General features: G+C 44.1%; 1 protein-coding gene across 1 annotated transcript in view; it reads right to left on the bottom strand.

Annotated features, from left to right (window-relative positions):
• CPS1 (carbamoyl-phosphate synthase 1) overlaps positions 1 to 13861 on the bottom strand; it is a 234065-nt gene that overhangs the window by 5994 nt on the left and 214210 nt on the right. The window contains exon 48 of the transcript XR_006179623.1: positions 2971 to 3051. The gene's annotated coding sequence lies outside the window, so the exon portion shown is untranslated. The remainder of the gene's footprint in view (positions 1 to 2970; positions 3052 to 13861) is intronic.

Raw genomic sequence — 13861 nt, 5'->3', positions numbered from 1 at the left:
TAAGATTGCGGAAATTTTCAGTAAAATGAAAACAAATTGCTCTAAGTAAACCATTTGTCACAGTCTGATTACTCTGCTGCCACTCTGGGAACACCAATTTGTCATGCTAGATCAGGATAACAGCGGGCTGACTGTACGGAATGGCACGCTGCCTCCTGCTCTTGCTGCTTGCAATGAAAGAGGATGGTGGGGAGCTCCCGCAGCTCCCTCCCAGCACCTCGTCCCTCCCAGCAGCACGCTTGACCCACGTTTCCCTTTCCTTGGCAATACCTGAGTCTCACCAGTTTGCACAGGGAGTAATAAAAATAAACATGCGGAAGAAAGAAAAAAAAGCTGCTGCACGATGCACTAATTAGAGGCAGTGCTACAGCAGGCATTTAAAGAAGGAAGGTTAATGCGAGGCAGCGAGAGGAAAAGATCAGCCAAAATGCACAAAGCATGGGAAAGTTGCGGAAAGAATTCTGGTCTGAGAATTATAATCCCCTTGACTTCCCCATCCAGAGCTAAGAAACAATTATCAGAGTCTCCCCTGCCAATGTCTCTGGAATTACGCGACAGTCTGTAACTCTGAAACAAAACAATTAACTCCGGCCCGCATAAAAGCAATCCTCCAGTCCACAACAACACGTCATTTTGGGTAAAAAGCCCCATTCGGTCCAACACAAAATCTTTCATCCATTTCAAACTATCGAGAATTTTCTCCAAACCTTGGTCATCGTATCTTCGATATTAAAAACTTCTGGCTTAACTGGAGGGAAAGGCCTTTAAAAATAACCTTTCGTTGGGACAAAAGGGAAGCTGTGACCACAGCTAGCAAATTCTCTCCGACATAAGCGCCCCCCGTGCCAAACTCAGTGCTGCTACGGATGCTTATATGGCTCTGCAGACCACCTTGACATTCACGACCCGCTGTAGTGGTTATTCCAAATACATCAGAAAACTGATTCTGCTGTTTCTTGGTCCAACAACCACTTAACTCACATTCCTTATTTCAGTGCCCCGAGGCTCAGCAGAGCAGAGGGCACCCACAGACCCAATAATGTTCAGTACCATGCGTTTTGATGCACAAAGCTAACCAGACATGCAACTTGCTGTAGCAAGACTGCAGCTAATAGTCTTCTATGGGATGCGGTTCCTGCTGTAACAATTGAGATTCAAATTAGGCAACACAGAGCATGTTTATCGAAGGGCTTCCAAGGGCTATAAACGTCAACATTATGTTTAAGAAGGATAACAGCGTGATTTACGTTTTAAATTTGTCCTCAATGCCTGGCAGCGGCACTACATCCACGTTGCTCTCTCCACCAAGTGAGTGCTTGGGATGTGAAGGGAAAAAGGCAAAAACCAGTCCATTTTTCCGCTTTGGGAAGACGCTGAGACATAATTCAGAATTTACTCATCTGACATCTCCAGCGTCCTAAAATCATAACCCGGCCAGCTGTGATCGACCCAGAGGCAAACAGAATAGTGCGTGGAAAACTTCAGCTGCTCTCAAAAGCTGCTAGAAGCTGTGGTTCCTTACTTTCTAGGACGGTTGTACCGATTAAACGTATAGCATTTTAATGCAAGGATCAACAACCTCTGTGACCGCACACGAGAAGTAAGGAAGAACAGAAGACACCACCACCTCTACGGCAGACTCCGCCACCTTTGCCGTTTCCAGATAAGCCCGTCCTGCGTAACAAAAAGAATTTTCAGGGCTCGACAACAGGCCCTACCGATCGAAGCGTCCATACCACTGCCTGCCAGATAGTTATACCTAAGAAGGGGATTGTATTTTCCTAAATCTTAATGGCTATTTTCTTAAGCCATTTTTTACAAAGTTGGCACTTCTCACTCAGGGGGATGAGCGTGAGTGGTTAATGCAGCTGACTTTTGTCTTACAGGAAAGAATGGCTAATTACCAATATTCCTTTAAGTCCTAATTAAACAGCGAGGGCTGGTTTCCTAATCCCACCTCTAGGTCAATTCTAGAAGACAGCAAACATCCAAATCGATGCAAGCAAAGCACTGGCGACACTGAGGGACGAGATCATGGCAGCGGGAAATCAAGCTATAAAGGGGATTTCTTTTGCTCCACAGAGACCATTAGCTATATGATGTTAGTCGCCAACATAACTCAGCAATTCACCTTCATCGTATTAGCAAAAAGCATCTGTCAACAGCTGAGCACAGACAGCTCTTGCAGTGAACACGCTGCAAGGTAATGGAGAGAGAAGTGCTCATAATTCAAAAGGCAGAAAGGCAGGTTCAGAGCGTGCTCCTCTATAGTTCAAAGAGTGAAAAGACTTTCCTCTTTATCATGGCTCTGCAAACTCCAATTGATCTGAAACCAACTTGCATTTTCTAAATGTTGCTGCTGCGTTTGAACTTCAGTGAAAAATCCATTTGCTAGAAATGAAAGTTGCCAATTAAAATCGGTCTGTTTACGTTGCTTTGGGGAGCCGAGGAGAGAGGGAAAGAAAGGAAAAGCCAAATAATTCATTAAGTGATCTATATGGTGCCACTACAGCTGGCAATTATAATTATCCTAATAAGACCTTCCTGCTTATATAAGCCCTTCCATTCAGGGATCTCAAAACACTTTGCAACCATTAACGATGTTAGCTTCATCACATTCCTGACCTCGTTTTACAGCAGAGGGAATTGAGGAAAAGAGAGAAAACAGCACAATTTTCTGTAACAGATAGCCTTCATTTTGTAACTGCCTGTAAAGTTTATACTCGAAACTAAATCACATTTCAGAATCAGGGTCAGTTCTGAGCTCTTGAGCTGGCAGTCCTTGACACACAGTGAGTGCAGGAAAAAAAAAAGAGAACACTGGTGAGAATTGTGTGAGCGGGGAAGGTCTATCTGCAAACCTTCTGCAAAGAGCCTTGGGTCGCTGAAATCTGTCACCCAGGCAACGTGGGAGACTCAAGCAGAGAGCTTCTGCCTCAAGCCCTTGCACAAAACCATTCCCTTCCCTACCTCAAACGGCACGGACGCGTGGCATGGGCGCTTTCAGAGTCCATTTCTTCAAATCCACAGGTCTTGGTTCGGGCTCCGTCTCTGAAAGGAAAAATGACAAAGAATCAACATGAAATTTCGGGAAAAGAAGGAAAAAATGAAATAAGCAGTTGAATGCAATGTGCTGTTTACGTAGGAGAAAGCAGGGCTTCGATAGCAGTCACTACGGATTTCTTAAGAACAAATCGTGTCAGACCAATATAATTTCTTGCTGTGAGAGAGTGATAGGTTTTGTAGGTAGAAGAACAGAAGCAAATGTAATACACCCTTAGTTTAGATACTGTTTTTTACTCCGTTCTCGTAGCTGAATTAAGGAAGAAAGGGAATTTCACGTGGCAGGAAGAACGCAGAAGTTAGGAAGCAGCACACGGAAAGAAGGTATCAGTGTTTCCCTGCCGAAACAGTGGGACAGACCCCCATTTCACAGGAAGCTGTCCTGGTCCAGCACTACTGAACACTCAATTAACAATCTGGATGATGAAATGGTTATTCAGTCTGTAGATTTTGTAACCTGAGGAAGAAAGACACATTCTTTGAAGAATGGACCTGGAACGGACAATGATTTAACAAACAGGAGCTCTAGCTCCAAACACCAGAACGCTCCTGAAGAGGAATGGGACATGTTTTGCCCGCGAGGTACATGGAATCGTAGAATCATAGAATGGCTCGGGTTGGAAGGGACCCAAAGAGTCATCGTGAAACAACCCTTCCGCTTTCTTCAGTGGGGGAAAGGCCACGGCTGAAGCACCAGATTTGGGATCTGCATTTCTAGAAAACTAGTTGACCCCTGGAAGAGTTAAACAGAATGAGGATGCCAGCCCTGTCAGGGGTGTCCCAAAGCTTTCCTCTGCCAAAAGAGAAGAATTTTATCACCGCAGATGACTCCTGAATCCATTGCAGAGAAGTCCGACAACACAAATTCTCCTTCGCGTGGCTTTTCTCCACCCAGTAGTATCCTTTTAAAAATGAAATTAACTTTCTTGCTCGCATATTGAAATTCCCTTCACAACCAGATGGCCAAATAACGTTAATACTAATTTTAATTCTGAAAAGCATACAAAAAAGGGAAAATTTTCTCATTATTAACGGAAGGAAAAACATACTTAGCATATCTAAATGAAAAGTGTAAGATCTGTAACCCGTACAATAGCAATCCTGAAAAACCTACAAGATAGAATTTTTCTCTCGGGGCTTTTATCAAGGTAGTTATCCTAAGTTAAATGTGAAATCCACCCCGAAATCACTCTGAGAATTCTGTACTCGCTTCTCTACTGTAAATAATCCCCCATGCGATACTAAACGCTCTCTGTTTATGACTCCATAACTCAGGCTGTGCCAGCAATTAGCATCACAGTGATAGCAGTGCTGCATTATTTAAGAGTTACAGGAAGGTGCTTTCTGACTTGCTGGTGGGGCTGGGGTACAGAACCCGCTCACACTCCTGCTTATCGCTTCCTCAGCATGCACAGATCCCCGCTGACCGCAAACGAGGTAAAGACGAAGCACTTACTCATTGCAGTTTTGCTATGTTTCTGGATTCTTGGGTCTGACTTGGATATGATCTAAAGTTTGTCTGATCCCTCAGTGTCCAGGGCTAAGCTGTATTTCCCAAGAAATATATTTTGCAGATGATCTACAACTTGTAGAAGCTGTACAGAACTGTACAACTTTAGCCCAAATTTTGATCTGTCTCCACCGTTCCTCAATCATAGAAGTGGAGAAAAAGCACTTTTAAAATGGTATTTTTGATGTCATACGAAAGGCGAGCAATCTCTAAATATGAGATTGAGCCTTCTCCCAGTGGAGCCAGAGTTAAAACTCTACGAGCAAGAGTATCAGGATAGCAACAGGCCTGAGCACTAACTCCAAAAGCAGTACTGTATGCAGAGAGCATCCTTTGAAGTTTGTCAATTACAGCAGCAGACGACACAACGTGAGAGCAGTAGGAGACGGGCACCAAAACCCTTGGATGCGTTTGTGGGGTGCAGAACAGCTGTAAGACTCAGGTTTGCTGAGGAAGAGGCTGAATGTGCGTCAATCATTTAACACCGTACATTTACCAAAGGAACGGAGAGTATGTTGGGCAGATATCACATCCATTATTTACTTCCAATAAGCGTAGAAGTCTGACACCACAAGTCTGCATTAAATAAACATGCTTCTTTCCATATTCATTAACACAACCGCTATTTTCATCGCGCTAACGACATGAATTCATTACTACTGCACAGCGTCTGGGTACGTTACTGTGAAGCGAATGTTATGCACTGTTATTTGTAATCAAATTAGAGATTACAGGCAAACGAAATCCTAGAACTTGTTACGACAACTCTGTCTGGAGAAGACCCTGACATCCTTGTTTATGGATATTTTTGGGATGTGGTGAGTCTAAATTCCACCTCCAGCCCTCTCTGCAGCTGTCATTAATTTGCACTCTGCAGAAGTGTCATTAATTTGACACTTCTGCAGGACCAGAGGTGTCTGAAGCCAACAGAACAGTGGTTCAGATGGGAGCTAGCCAGGTAAACGTGGCTGCATAGACTACTTGAAAGCTGTTCTAGATCTTGTCTTTGTAGACGTAAACTTTGGTAAAAAAAGCCACAAGTGAAACCTAACGGCTTAACCAAATCCTGCTGGTCTGTAACCAAACAGCTAGGGAAACATTTCAGACACACCATCAATTCCAGGCATGCAAAGACATAAAGAAGCCCAATGGCCAAGGGATGACGCTACATAAATTCAGGCCACGTTAAGCATTATTTCCTTTTAATAGTGAGGAGGAATTAACCATTGGAACAATTGGACTCGGGACTTGATACAGTTATGTAGGCAGGTCATTTGCATTTTAAAAACTCCACGCTAACTCTAAAAAGATTCTCCAGTGAGCACAGGACGCAATACTATGGGCTGTTTTATTCAGCAGGTCACTCAAAGACCACAGGGCACCACTGCTACCAGCTGTAATTTATGACGCTATGTAAAGACCTTTGGTTCTCCTACAACTGGTCCTCCTCTAGCAATGTATTAACTGTTGAATATTTACTGGAAATGTCTCAGATTTAGTGAAGACAGCCAAGCCATCCCCGTCACACATTCGCAGCTGATTTTAGGAGCCACAAAAGCAGATCTTCAGCTAGAGAAGTTCCACTGAAGTAAGCAGAATTTGACCCGCTGTCACGAGATCAAAAATCAGAGTCCCATATCGCGGGCCCCTATACATACCTATTTTCCCACATTATTCACCTAAATGTCCCCTTGATTTTCATCCAAGACTAATGGCTGTGAACAGACATCTCCGCCTCAGCATCTTCAGCATCCTGTCCTGGACATTTTCGGGCACTTCCTTGACAATTCTGTTTATCCAAATTTTGCCATGCCTACGCCATTCTTTCAGCATGTTTTGCCAGTACTTAAAGGCAAAAATCGAGCCTAGCACTAATCACCAAATAAAAAGACTTAGTGAGCCTATGGCAAGAGGATAAACGGGATTAGCATTTCAGGAGGACAGAACAAATACAGATGGGCACTCAACGGGCAGGTTTTGCTATTGAGCCAAGAGTGCCTCAGTAAGTAGGGATAAGGGAGCCCTTAAAGCATTTGTTTCTAGCCAGAGATCTTCAGGAAAATGCAACACTACGCTGTGGAAGCTACATGTTTATAAACATTTATACAGAATGTGAATTCATTAGGAACTGTGATAACACTGCTTTAAGATTTTACTAACCTTAGTGAAATGGCTATAACACGTCTAATTTCAATGCATGTAATGTTTAACTCACACACCGCATACAATCCTTCAGTCCCGGAATAATTTACATTGCAAAGGACCTCTGCAGGTCTCAGTCTAACTTCAGACCTGGGCCTGAATGCCAGCACCTTTTCCAGTAGAGTTCTCAAAATCTGCCACAATGGAAATTGCACCCACACAGGAAAACTGGGATCAACAAGCAGGACAACTTGCTCTCTTGCTTCCTCCTCCAGAAGTGAAGAGGAAGTGGGGATAGGCGACTCTGTGCCCAAAGTTTCTTTCTTCCAGACTGTACAAGATCACCTCACAATCATCCTGCTTCCTGAAATGCCTCCATGGTCCTCCAAACCTCATGAACCAATTCCCGATAGTATTTCCAAAGGATGACTGAAAAGCATCGAACGCCCAACCACTGCTGGAGAGACGCCTCTCAGTCTTTCATTGCCAGTGATCAAACCCAAAACTCACCGGCTCATCCCGACAAAATGTGAGAAATTCAAATAATTTTCTGCCAGTCCTAATTAATTGCCGTCTCTGCAATCAAAAAATGTGGCTCACCTTTCCACCTGCCTAGGGGAGGAAGTTTTCCACGTGCTAAAGATTTACGACACGGAATTTATGAGCTCCATTCAGATTGACGACAGTCAAAACATTTCTGAGAGGTTTTTTTTTTTTAGCATCAATCCTATGTCGAACCCAGAGAGTTTTCTGCCTGACAGTACCAAGCTACTGCAGAAGGACGTCGCCATGCTCTTTGAGAAGCGTGTCCCAAAGCTGTGTGCTGCCTTCTACAACTACCCTTACAAAATCAATACAGACCATGCCACTCCCACATGGGAATATGTGGGTTGGGATAGGCTGGGTAGCAGAAAACAATAAATCTCTCCTTGTGCTGGGAAGGAACTTAAGCAAAAGTGAATTAGGTTCAAAGAAGTGATTTGTTAACCCTTCTGCTGAAAACACGACTCCTCTCGTCACAAAGGAGGGGAAGGGCTATCCACCCCGTTGATCCTTCAGTTATGCACCTGGACCAAGTCTCACAAATCTGTGTTTAGCTCGCAGCAACAGCACAGGCAAGTGGGACTCCAGTGCCACATTTCACCCAGCACCGGAGAGTAGGATCCCTTGCAAACAAACCTTCCCCTTCGACTTCCCAACTGCTCTAAGGACACAAAACAGCGCTTTCCAGGCAGGAAATCTGAGGCACAAAAGGGCTCTTTCAACTAATGGAAAAGGGCAGAATAACTCCAATAATTTGGGGTTTGAAACAGCAATTTCTAACCACAAAAAAGTGACACATACTTAGAACTTACAGTATTTACCCTAAAAAACAATTAAGCAAGCACCGGTCTTTCTGCTTTCTGATGTTCCCCAATTAACAACCAGCATCTTCTTGTAAATGCGTGGCAGCACAACATGGACCATGCTCCAGAGATGCATCCTTACTATGGCCTGCCCAGCTTTTAATTACAGAGAAAGGATTCTCTCCCACTTCTACCTCAATGTAGATTTCCAAACCAAAGCTAGTAGAAGAGTTAAAAAAATGAGTTCATTTCTTCACATTTCATGGGAAAGAGAGGGAAAGAGAAAATGAGCGCTTCTGGTGCACTAAGTGATCATTTATCTTCGTTTCCTCGTAGCCCTTATGAATGCAATTGCTGTACTGAACTTGGCACGCTGCCTGTAACATTTGAGGACTTTGCTGCCTTAGCAAAGTGTCTCTCCTGAATTCATTCCATCCACAGGTTGCTCCAGAACAAAGGAGTCTGTCCTTTTTTTACTGCCATCTAAGGAAGCTCACAGCATAATAGGTACAGAGCCCCTAGCTTTGAAAGAACTTCCAGTCCCCTCTTGGGAAATACTGTAGTTGTAATACATTTTGATACTGCCATAAAGACATTTGGAAAATTCTTTCAGTTATTGTCTGTGCCTGATGTCCTATTAAAAACCTGAAATCTCAGTGCGTGCGCTTGTGCTACGATTGCCATGCCAAGGCATGGCTAATGGCGTTACCCAAGTTCAAGGCTGTTATCACACCAAGGAGAAAAAAAATCCCAGACTTGGCTTTCCTTTTCCACTATATACATAACTGAAGGCATAGTAACCATAGGGTTTGGTTGCCAGCTTCCCCCATAAGCAACTACCTGTCCTAACATGTCCAGTTAGCTGCACCTTGCCCATCCTTTGGCCTCTCTGTTCAGCTCACTGCTGGGATCCTTCAGGTGCTGGTCACATCTGGAGGAGGGAATATACTACCGGATGTCTCTTATACAGGCAAAGAGAAAAAGAAGAGTGATCTGCATTTATTTCAAAACATTCAGGCTATTCCTTGATAGCAGAGAGAAGTACTTCCTTCAGGTTTAAACTAATGAGAGGAGATGATACTAGCTGAAGTAAGATCAAGAAACACAGGAAATCCTTTGATGTTGCAAAAACAGACATGCTATTGCTGTTTATCTAAGTATTTGGTAAATTACGCTTCATAAGAAAGGATGTGCTTCAGTCAAGGGTATTTTGTATAGGCAGATGGGCTTTGTTTCGTTTTGCTTAGCTTTGAAACAATTCAAGACTTGCTGGTTTTCTTTTTATTTTAATTGCTTGTAGGGGGAAGCTGTCGTGAGCCATTTGGAAAAAGGCACTTTAAAGGAATCTCAGGAAAGGAATGAAAAGGACTATTGCTTCTAACTTCTACTTTGGCAGAGGAATGTATGGCTCTCGTGGCGCTGTTTCACGGTCAGGCATATGAAGGCAAAACAGCCCTCTGCACACCGCCAAAAAGTTGCATACCCAATTTAGCTGCAACAGCGTTTACACAGGCTTGTGACAGCGAGAACATACTGTGATTGAAACGTGTTTTACTAGCTATATCTGACATAAGGCACAAAAAAGATTCGTGCAGCCTTAGTAATCCCATACCTTTCAGTACCACATCTTCTACTAACAAATACTCCAGATACAGCTCTGCAAGAAGCTCTACATTAGTTTCTTAACCTAAGCATCGCTGCTCGTGAGCTGTGGGACCAGCTGTCATACATACATTCTCTTGTCTTGAGACCTAAAATAATACATTCTCCTTTTGTCAAACCCTTACAGAAAACCCAAACACATCTACACCCACGCCGCTCTATAAACAGTCTCATGTCTGACAGGAAATATTATGGCCAGGAAGAACTGGCCGTAAATGAAGACCTTACAACGGTCTCAGAGAAGAGAAAATTTATCTTGATCTTTGTACGATGCTTTAGTGCACGCTGAACAAAAAAAAGCTTACCTATATTCAGAGAATAAAATGAAATATACTCCAGAGATAGTTCCCTTAGGCTACTATCTCACTGTGGACCCAAACCGAAGGCATCCAAGGATGCAGACTTCGATGCAGGAGATGAGGTTGCCTGCATAAGCTCCGGTCTAAGGGGCCTCCTAGCACAGCTAAGAGCTACTTCAACATCCATTGAATTCAGCCCCACTTTACACAAAACCTATGTGCTCCTTCAGACAGGCTTGGTTTTGAGGTCACCTTAAAATAAGACACAGAACACCGCATTTGAAAATGTTTTGGTATCCATGGCCATTGCAGCATTTTGACATGATCACCTGGCACGTGGTTAGCCCTTATTTCAGCTCCCAGTTAACCCAACGTGATAGATAGCACAACTGCAGAAAACAAGCAGTATGACACCTTCTCAAAATTGTCTAAATATATAGCTAGCCCACTGGCTGTTTATTGCGGCATGTCAAGCTTCATCTCTCCGCAAGACAGAATTTCCCCCCTCAAAAAGGACAAACAAAACAAACGCTAATGCCAAAAAAAAAAAAAAAAAAAAGAATGGCAGGCAATTTAAGACAAATATACTTTTCCAGCCTTTCTGTGATACCTGTGTAGCTTGGGTGCAGGGTTTGGGGAAACAAGGCGGCTTGTTCCACCAGCAGCTCAGGGGATTTATCTGGTGGAACATCAGACTCTCCTCCCACACTATGCTCCTTGTAAGGAGGATCCATCTCTCTCCGTGGACTGCCAGCAGCAGGCAGGCACAGCACAGTACTGGTGTACTCCAACACTTGGTTACTGCCTTTGATCTGAGCGAACCTAGGGATCTGACATCCAGTTGTCTAAAGGAAGAGGATTTTTCATGGCATCGTGACCCTTTTCCCATGACTCCCACCACCCTTTTCCATTTCCTTCTCCCATACTCCCCCAATAGAAGCTATGCACATCTTCAAAGCAGGCAGGTAATATTGACTCAAGTGCCAATCCCAGTTAGACTGATGAAACAGAGAGGAATTGTGCTGAAGTTATACTAGAACTGCATTTACTGCGTGCAAAAAGATTCATTTAACCAGGCAGAGATGAACTCTGTAGGCGTTGCACGTTTACAAGTCCCTACAGTTCAAGTAGTGGGTCCCATCCACCACCTTTTTGGCTACTGTGTGAATCCCTTGTTGGATAATGACTTCAGAATAAACATACGAACTATACATGCATATTAGAATACATATTCTAAGATGAAGCCAAAGGCAATCGGAAGGCTGGAAGCACCTCTCTTACTAAGAAAGATTGAAGGATTTGGTCTTGTTCAGCCTGGAGAAGAGAAGGCTCCAACAAGACCTCACCGTGTCCCGCTAGTACTTGAGAGGAGCTTACAAGCTGTAAGGAGACTGATTTTTTATACCATCTAATAGTAATAGGACAAGGGGGAATGCCTTTAGCTTCAAAGAGCGAATATTTAGGTTAGATATTAAGAAGAAACTCTTATTCAGAGAGTGGTGAGGCACTGGAATGAGTTGCCTGAAGAAGTTGTGGATGTCCCATTCCTGGAATTCAAGGCAAGGTTGGATGGGGCCCTGCGCAGCCCTGATCTGATGAGTGGCAGCCGTGATAACAGCAGGGAGGTTAGAACTAGATGATCTTTAAAGTCCCTTCCAATCTAAGCCACACTGCGATTCAGTCCATCTCACACTGGTGACAACAAGTTTTCAGCTCTGGTTTCTCCCTTTTACCTTCAGGGCCACAGCATCGCTTCAGTCACAGGAACAGTCTGAACCCCAAAAAAAGAGGTGGAGGGAAGGAGGTGGAGGGAAGGAGGCTGCTCTTTCACCAAAGAAGCTCAGTGGTCTGGTTCACAGCACAGTCTCACAACTCACTGTATCAGCACAGCAGAGAAGGGAGAAACAACTGCTCACAAGGGGAAAAGAATAGATCTGTGAGGCCAAGAAGAGGAGCATACAGAAAAAGCATATATCAAATTCTAAGTGCTACAGCCATTTCCACCCTGAGAAGCTGAATGCAGACTCCAAAGCGCTCCAGCTCAGGAGCAGTTCCCATTCACTCTAAAGCGTGCAGCAGACAGGATGCAGCCAACTCCCACGCCCAGCATCTCCCTGCCTGCATCATTTCCACCCCAAACCACTAGAAGGCACAAAACCCTAAAGAACAGTAACCTCAGACCAGCTGCCTCAATCCACGAGATGCAGGACCACACAAGGGCTTGGGTGCTGCACTGAACAGAACAGCTCACCTCTTGCCCTGAAGAAGCAAGTAACTCTAATCCCTTTAACCTCAAGGTAATCGACTACACAAAGAATGATTTATATTACATATGCATTGCCCAAGTATTCCTGCTCTCTATCCTTCCCTTGGGGGTGATATGTTTTTTCCCCATGCATTAGCTGGCTTTCACTGAATGTATTTGTATTTCTCTCAGCAAGAGGAAGAAGAAAAGATCCCAACAGTGTAAATTTGTGGGGAAAATAGTGGGTGATGATCACAGGCAAATGAGAAATCTCCAAAACAGTGGCTGTACATAACATTAATATATTTTGTTATATATAAGTATTGCCTGCCAGTAATTCAAAAAACATCTAGAAGAGTGCACCATCCAGAAGAAAAATACATCTACCCCTCTACAATGACAAACTCAGATGGTACCAGCTAGAGCAGGACGTAGCACTGCTAACAAAACAGAGCCACAACTGTGTGTGCCACAAAGAAGGCATGGTACAACAAGATTGAGAAGATGCACTGCGGGAAGGAGGGCAAGGTGAAGTGCCCTACACTGGGAGTGAATAGCTTTGCTCCAGGAAAGCTGCCCTAGGAGCTCACCTGCCCTCGGAATTACCTCCAGGCCCCGGAGGTGCAAGTAGGGCTGCGGGGTCACTGCCCCCAGTGCCTCCTCTGGGAAAAGCTTTCCACTCAGAAAAGCCCAGGGTACTTTCAGATCTGCAGAGAAAATGACAGTGCAAAGGCCTTTTCTCCCATTATTGTTCCAGCCCTCCCCAGCCTTAAAGGAGGGCCTTCATTGCACACAACTGTGATTTTACAAAACTGACCAGACTCCAAAGAAAAATAACACCAATCAATATCACCCAAAATAACCTCCAACTGGAAACCTCTATAGGAAACCAACTGCACAGGCTGCACTAAACCACAGGCAGATTTATTTGCCTTGCTGATACGTTTTTTGAAACAGTTCTTACAAATTCCCAGATGAAAAAAAAACAAAAAAAAAAACCAACCCGATGAAGAGAATTCTGTAGCAGTAAAGACTGCAGATGGATTCAGCATTTCTTCTGCTATGTAAGCTATATACTCAGTAGGCTTCATTCTCACATCAGTTTTGCAGCACAGTGTGAAAGGAGGCAGAGCTCCTGGTGTGAAGGGGGGTGAAAGTGCATTTCAGGACAAACTGTGTGCTTCCTCCGCTGCTTAGCTCCATCCTCAAGAGCCCCTCCGAGCTCCAAGGGACGATGAGGACCGTGCTGACAGCTTTCTGACTCAGACTCTACGTTTCTGGGCAGGCCACACGCCTACACCGCATTGTACAGGGCTGCATATCTCATGCACATCACATCTGTCTCTGTGGGATTGATCTCTCACCTTCACTGGGATAGCAGCCCCTCTGAATGAGTCTATATATGCTTTAACTCATGCAAACGCAATCATCAGCTTGGCCCTGGGGAGTCTTTTCTGAAGAGGAAACTGTTGCCATTCCTTCAGCAATAAGGCATAATGTTACAACAACTTTTTTTTTTTTTTAAAGGACAAGCTGCAGCGCTACTGAGCCCCAGCAATTCCCATTAAAAAGGACTTTTGTGAGAGCTCTGATA

Source organism: Lagopus leucura, unplaced genomic scaffold (genome assembly GCF_019238085.1).
Source record: "Lagopus leucura isolate 7727_CA_CO unplaced genomic scaffold, USGS_WTPT01 Super-Scaffold_100012, whole genome shotgun sequence".
Taxonomy (NCBI): domain Eukaryota; kingdom Metazoa; phylum Chordata; class Aves; order Galliformes; family Phasianidae; genus Lagopus; species Lagopus leucura.
The sequence above is the reverse complement of the archived record's forward strand: the minus strand, read 5'-3'. Positions and strand labels throughout refer to the sequence as shown.